Source organism: Macrobrachium rosenbergii, chromosome 27 (assembly GCF_040412425.1).
Source record: "Macrobrachium rosenbergii isolate ZJJX-2024 chromosome 27, ASM4041242v1, whole genome shotgun sequence".
Taxonomy (NCBI): domain Eukaryota; kingdom Metazoa; phylum Arthropoda; class Malacostraca; order Decapoda; family Palaemonidae; genus Macrobrachium; species Macrobrachium rosenbergii.
Genome location: NC_089767.1, coordinates 37,183,372 through 37,189,508, shown reverse-complemented (window position 1 = coordinate 37,189,508; position 6,137 = coordinate 37,183,372).

Genomic DNA, 6,137 nt, shown 5'->3' with positions numbered 1-6,137 from the left:
ATAAAACTTTTTAAGTTCAATTTTATGAAGTAAAACTGTTTTCACTTTCATATTTAATACTCTGTTCTAATATAATGTGATTCTAAGCATATTAGGTCAGTCTCCAAAACTCAGTGCATTGAACGCCAGACTGCTATAAACGTAACCCATCTCATTTTTTAATATAAAAATGGTATATTAGACCGAATATATGTCCATAAAAACATTTCTTGAGCCGTGTAAAACTACTTTTCAGCCTTGGGGACGCCAGAAATTTTGTTAGCTCAATAAATACCGGGATGAACACTTAGCCTAATTCGAGTACTGCACCATAAGACTCCTTAAGTGTCTTGCATCTAACCAAAGATTTTTCTAATTAAAGAATATGACTTAAGGAGTCTGCATTTAATGGAGGAAAAATTATATTTTGATTAAAACTTCAATCCACTTGAAATAGAGGGATCATATCTTCATATCGGTCTAGGGGGAAGAATCTCTCTCTCTCTCTCTCTCTCTCTCTCTCTCTCTCTCTCTCTCTCTCTCTCTCTCTCTCTCTCTCTCCGAAGTTCTTCATTAGGAGTTGGGTAGAGCTCTCGGCTAGCACGCTGTTGGCCCAGCGTTCGACTCTCCGACCGGCCAATGAAGAATTAGAGGAATTTATTTCTGGTGACAGAAATTCATTTCTCGTCATAATGTGGTCCGGATTCCACAATAAAATAAATCTAATCCTTAGGGCCAGCCCTAGGAGAGCTGTTAATCAGCTCAGTGGTCTGGTTAAACTAAGATATACTTGACTTTCTCTCTCTCTCTCTCTCTCTCTCTCTCTCTCTCTCTCTCTCTCTCTCTCTCTCTCTCTGCTCAAAAGATAAATACTACTGACTGCTGGAACGTTTGCACATTATATCCTGAGCATGGGAATAACTATACATATTCTCTCTCTCTCTCTCTCTCTCTCTCTCTCTCTCTCTCTCTCTCTCTCTCTCTCTCTCTCTCTCTCTCTCTCTCTCTCTCTGTGCTCAAAAGATACATACTGCCGATTGCAGGAATGTTTGACACATTATATCCTGACCATGGGAATAACTATGCATTCTCTCTCTCTCTCTCTCTCTCTCTCTCTCTCTCTCTCTCTCTCTCTCTCTCTCTCTCTCTCTCTCTGCTCAAAAGATACATACTACTGACTACAGGAATGTTTGACATGTTGTATCCTGACCATGGGAATAACTATACATTCTCTCTCTCTCTCTCTGCTCAAAAGATACATACTGCTGATTGCAGGAATATTTGACACATTATATTTTGACCATGGGAATAACTATGCATTCTCTCTCTCTCTCTCTCTCTCTCTCTCTCTCTCTCTCTCTCTCTCTCTCTCTCTCTCTCTCTCTGCTCAAAAGATACATACTGCTGACTGCACATTATATCTTGAGCATGGGAATAACTATACATTCTCTCTCTCTCTCTCTCTCTCTCTCTCTCTCTCTCTCTCTCTCTCTCTCTCTCTCTGACTGCCGCGGCCGGACTGTTGTACACATTCATATCCAGAGCTTCTGAATAGTTATATACATCTCTTAGCGCAAAGACGATTAACCATTTGGTCATATTTATTTTATCTAATGTTAAAGCTGTATTTTGGGATGTCAGGAAAAGTGAGTCTACGGATTTCAATCGAGGCGGTGAAAGGGTTACACCAATTAGGGAGGATAGGTAAAAGGGAATGTTTTAGAAACAGTTCAGAGGAACTCGGGTCAGTTTGAGAAATGTTGGGCAGCTGTCTAACGAAAGGAAAAGAGAATTTCGTGAATTCTAGGAAGAGAAATTGTGTTGAATGAAAGTCGTAGGCGTATATATTCTCTCTCTCTCTCTCTCTCTCTCTCTCTCTCTCTCTCTCTCTCTCTCTCTCTCTCTCTCTCTCTCTCTCTCTCCCTTTTATTTTGTTTCTCTAGAGCTACACAAGAAACATACGGCTACAAATATACCAGAAAAGATTGACGATGGCCATCTTAGATCTTGTCTGTACACAAAACGTAACCATTATTCACGAGCGCAGAGTCTCAGGAAAAATATTTGCTTCGAGAGTTTTTACTTTTCCAGAAGAAATAACTAACTTTTTAGAGAGAGAGAGAGAGAGAGAGAGAGAGAGAGAGAGAGATTAACGGTTTCTCAGATGTCAAATGCGTATATTGCCTCTTGGTTTTACTTCTATTTATGCAAATTGCGATCTTGAAAGTTGCTCTTTCAGGATATTCATCCACGTTTTCTGGGATTGGTGTCCCCCCTCGATAAACCAGTTCGATAGCAGTCGTGGAAACAAAAGCAAAGATCAACAAACAACTAAAGAATATTGATGGCACGAGCAACCACAATTTAATATCAAAACCAGTTCCTGCATATCATGTCACAAAGAAAGGCCGGGGATTATTATCTTTAATAATTTGTAACGAAAAGCGTCAAGAAGTTTTCTGTACAGCGTATAATCAAGGCCACCGAAAATAGATCAATCTTTCGGTGGTGTAGGTATAATTCTGTATGAGCATTATACCTACAATTATGGCTAAATTTAACCTTAAATAAAATAAAACTACTAAGGCTAGAGGGCAGCAATTTGGTATGTTTGATGACTGGAGGATGGATGATCAACATACCAATTTGCAGCACCCTGGCCTCAGTAGTTTTTAAGATCTGAGGGCGGACAGACAAAGTGCAGACAAGAAAGTGCGGACGGACAGACACAGCCATCTCAGTAGGTTCCTTTTAAAGAAAACTAATAAACCAACAAACAAGGCATAACCAACAGCCTCAAACCGGAGAAGGAAAAAGAAAAAAAAGTCATCAAACGATCGTGGCTTCGAATGTTCGTGGGAGAAAAAAAAAGTGCGGAAACTGTGTCAGTGGATCCTGGTGCCTTTTGTGAAGGGGAGGCTCGTTTGGTCTCTCACAAGACTCCCTTTACGTGACGCTCCATTCATCTGACCTGCAACTGGCTTTTCCCCCTCTCTGATGTCGCTGGAGCGTCCTCAACTCCTTTCAATAGACCCATTTTTCTTTTATTTATCTTTTGATGTTGCCTTTTCCCCTCCTTCGGATGTGACGTGTCCGAGTTAGCAGCAAGTTGCCCGATCATCGGTCTAGTGTCTGCTGCTTATTCTGGAGTTCTTGGGTTTTCTGTATACCTGGAAAGTAAAACTGACAATATATACAATATATATATATATATATATATAATATATATATATATATATATATATATATATATATATATATATATATGTATATATATATAATATATATATATATATACAGTAGATATATATATATATATATATATATATATATACATATATATATATATATGCATTTCTCAAGAGTTGAGTCTAAGCTTCAAATCTGTGTCTAATTCTATTGCATCATTCTCCAGAATTTGGAAAATCTCGTTACTTGGATAATATAGTGCAGAAAAAACACTTTATTCAGCCCAATTCTCTCTCTCTCTCTCTCTCTCTCTCTCTCTCTCTCTCTCTCTCTCTCTCTCTCTCTCTCAGAAAAATGAGATGGCGATTTCAACACGAGGTTTCATCTTTTCATTTCTGAACTATAGTGAAAAGGGATGAAGTTGCTGCATCATGCACTCTGTCCCATTGTAATGACTGGCCCTCAGTGGTCACCCCGCCAAATATAGACCGGACACATAATGCCACCAACGTAGCTCATACTGCTACTGCCATTAGCATTGTAATTCAAACGTTAAGGAGTCAAATTATCGGAAAAATTATGTGTAGGCTGAAATCTACTGTACATTGTTCCCTTAACACCACAGTCGATTAGGCCTACCTGCCCGGTATACAGTATGTTCCGTAATCTTTCAGCTACATAATTCACTGGTTGGATCGAAAGAGGCATGATGGTATTTGGTGGGATGCCCAAAGTGCTTTCCTTGTCCTGGATCAAACCCGTGCTCCTGGTTATTGGAGCGAGGAATTATGATCACTATTCAAAATATGTTTACAGAACTGCAATTTTTCGTGGTTCAATTAATTAATTTTCCTTCCGTTCATCAGTTCTTTGTTTTATTTTTAAAGAGTCTTTAGGTGCTGCGATTATTTAGAAACTAGTATAAGAAAATTACTTAATATTTTTGCTCATAATTCTCTTGACATTGAAGCAATTCGTTATTTTCCCATTTTGTTTTTTCTGACTTTACAAAGATAACATATTGAAGATCCATTCACTACTTTGCTGTAGGCATTCGTTTGCAAACAAAAGTATCTTTGCATAATTAGACACAACCCATTGTCGTTGTCAGGTGATTAACTATCGTTTTTATACGAAAGATGCCGTTATGAGTCTACAGTCGTAACAGAAGAGCAACACTTGAAAACAGCCAGAGAGAGAGAGAGAGAGCATTAACTCAGAATTACCGCCCGGGAATTTCCGTCCATTTTTTGTTGTTTTCCAGATTTTCAAAGCTTTGTTTACGCCGCTCAGGCCGTCGTCCTTCAAAGGAACATTGAACTCCGGAATGAATCATCCCGCCCGAGGAATAAACCATCTACCCTTGGTTTATGAAATAATGAAACACAGAAAACGGGAATTTTTTTCACAAAGAGTCGCACGGACTAAAGAAATGGGGAGATGTTTTTGATTCATTTTCTCTACCCTAAACTGACGTCAAAATTGAAAGGTCATCGACGCTTGGAGAGAGAGAGAGAGAGAGAGAGAGAGAGAGAGAGAGAGAGAGAGAGAGAGAGAGAGATATTAAAGAACTAGAGAGATTTTTAATGAATTTTCTCTACCCTAAACTGACGTCAAACTGGAAAGGTCACTGACGCTCAGAGAGAGAGAGAGAGAGAGAGAGAGAGAGAGAGAGAGAGAGAGAGAGAGAGAGAGAGATTGCCTGTATTGCCAATCTTAACTGTGATTATTAATTCCCTGCCATGAGGTCACGCCTCCCATGCATCGTTATGAGAACCGTGTCGAAGGGGCTGAGGAGGTTCGTAACTAAGCTAAAACTAATATTGGTAGTAGGGGATGCGAAGTGTGATGCAGAGATATTTATAATTTAATGAAGGATGAGGTTTTAACGTAGATGGTAACCTTTTTCTTGGTGTAAGACACAGGCCTATATATATATATATATATATATATATATATATATATATATATATATATATGTGTGTGTGTGTGTGTGTGTATGTGTGTTTAAATTGTTGAATCACGGATGAAACCCCAGTGTAGAAAGCTTCCACAACACTAGCCACTTCATATCCCACATAGAAAGCTCACTAGCAGCACGTTAAATGCCCCTTACTCATTGCTGCAGCCATTTCCTTGCCATCTTACGCGCATTCTCTCACTAAATGCATGCTGAGACCCTTCCTTTTCAATACCTCTTTCACACAATTTATTCATTATGTTTCATTCAAGGAATCACCACTGTAGCTCACAGCTGAAGCACTTAGGCCCAACCTCAGAGAAAACACTGCTTTCATAATCAGCACCAGGATGTTGAGGCATGTAGAGAATAGGGACTTCCTCAATAACACCCTCTGGCTCATTGCTTAAAAACAACATCATGTTGTCTCTGCACAATGGGATACATTTCAAATCTGATACTCTTAGCATCCGCAAATCTCCGTGGGGAAGGCCATTTCTTATCTACTATTATTGTTGAATCTTACAATTTCCTTTAACTTTAAATTACTTGTGATTGATACGTTGGTTTAACAACTCTTATGGAAAGGCTACCTGTGAATCTGAAAACACCCAGCCACATAGAAACTGTAAAATAACCAAGATTGCTGGTTTACGTAGATTTATTAGGCATCGTAAAGCTTCCAGTACAATCAAGATCTGTTAAGATATCAACAGTAACATGATTATTATTACCATAATCATCAGCTGAGTCTAAATAGCAATGGCACACAAATTGTGGGGATTTTTATATCTAATCTTCTACAAGATTATCTAGCCTAAATTTTTAGTATAAAATGGGCCCAGATGAGACGCATTTACGTCTTTATATTCCCAACAAAACACAAATATGCAAGGGATAACATCATTACGAACGTTTGAATTACTTTATTAAAAAACAGTCGTGGCCTAGCATAGCACCAGTACTGTACTTAGGCCTGCATTAACAATAGGTCTCAAAAGTGGATCAC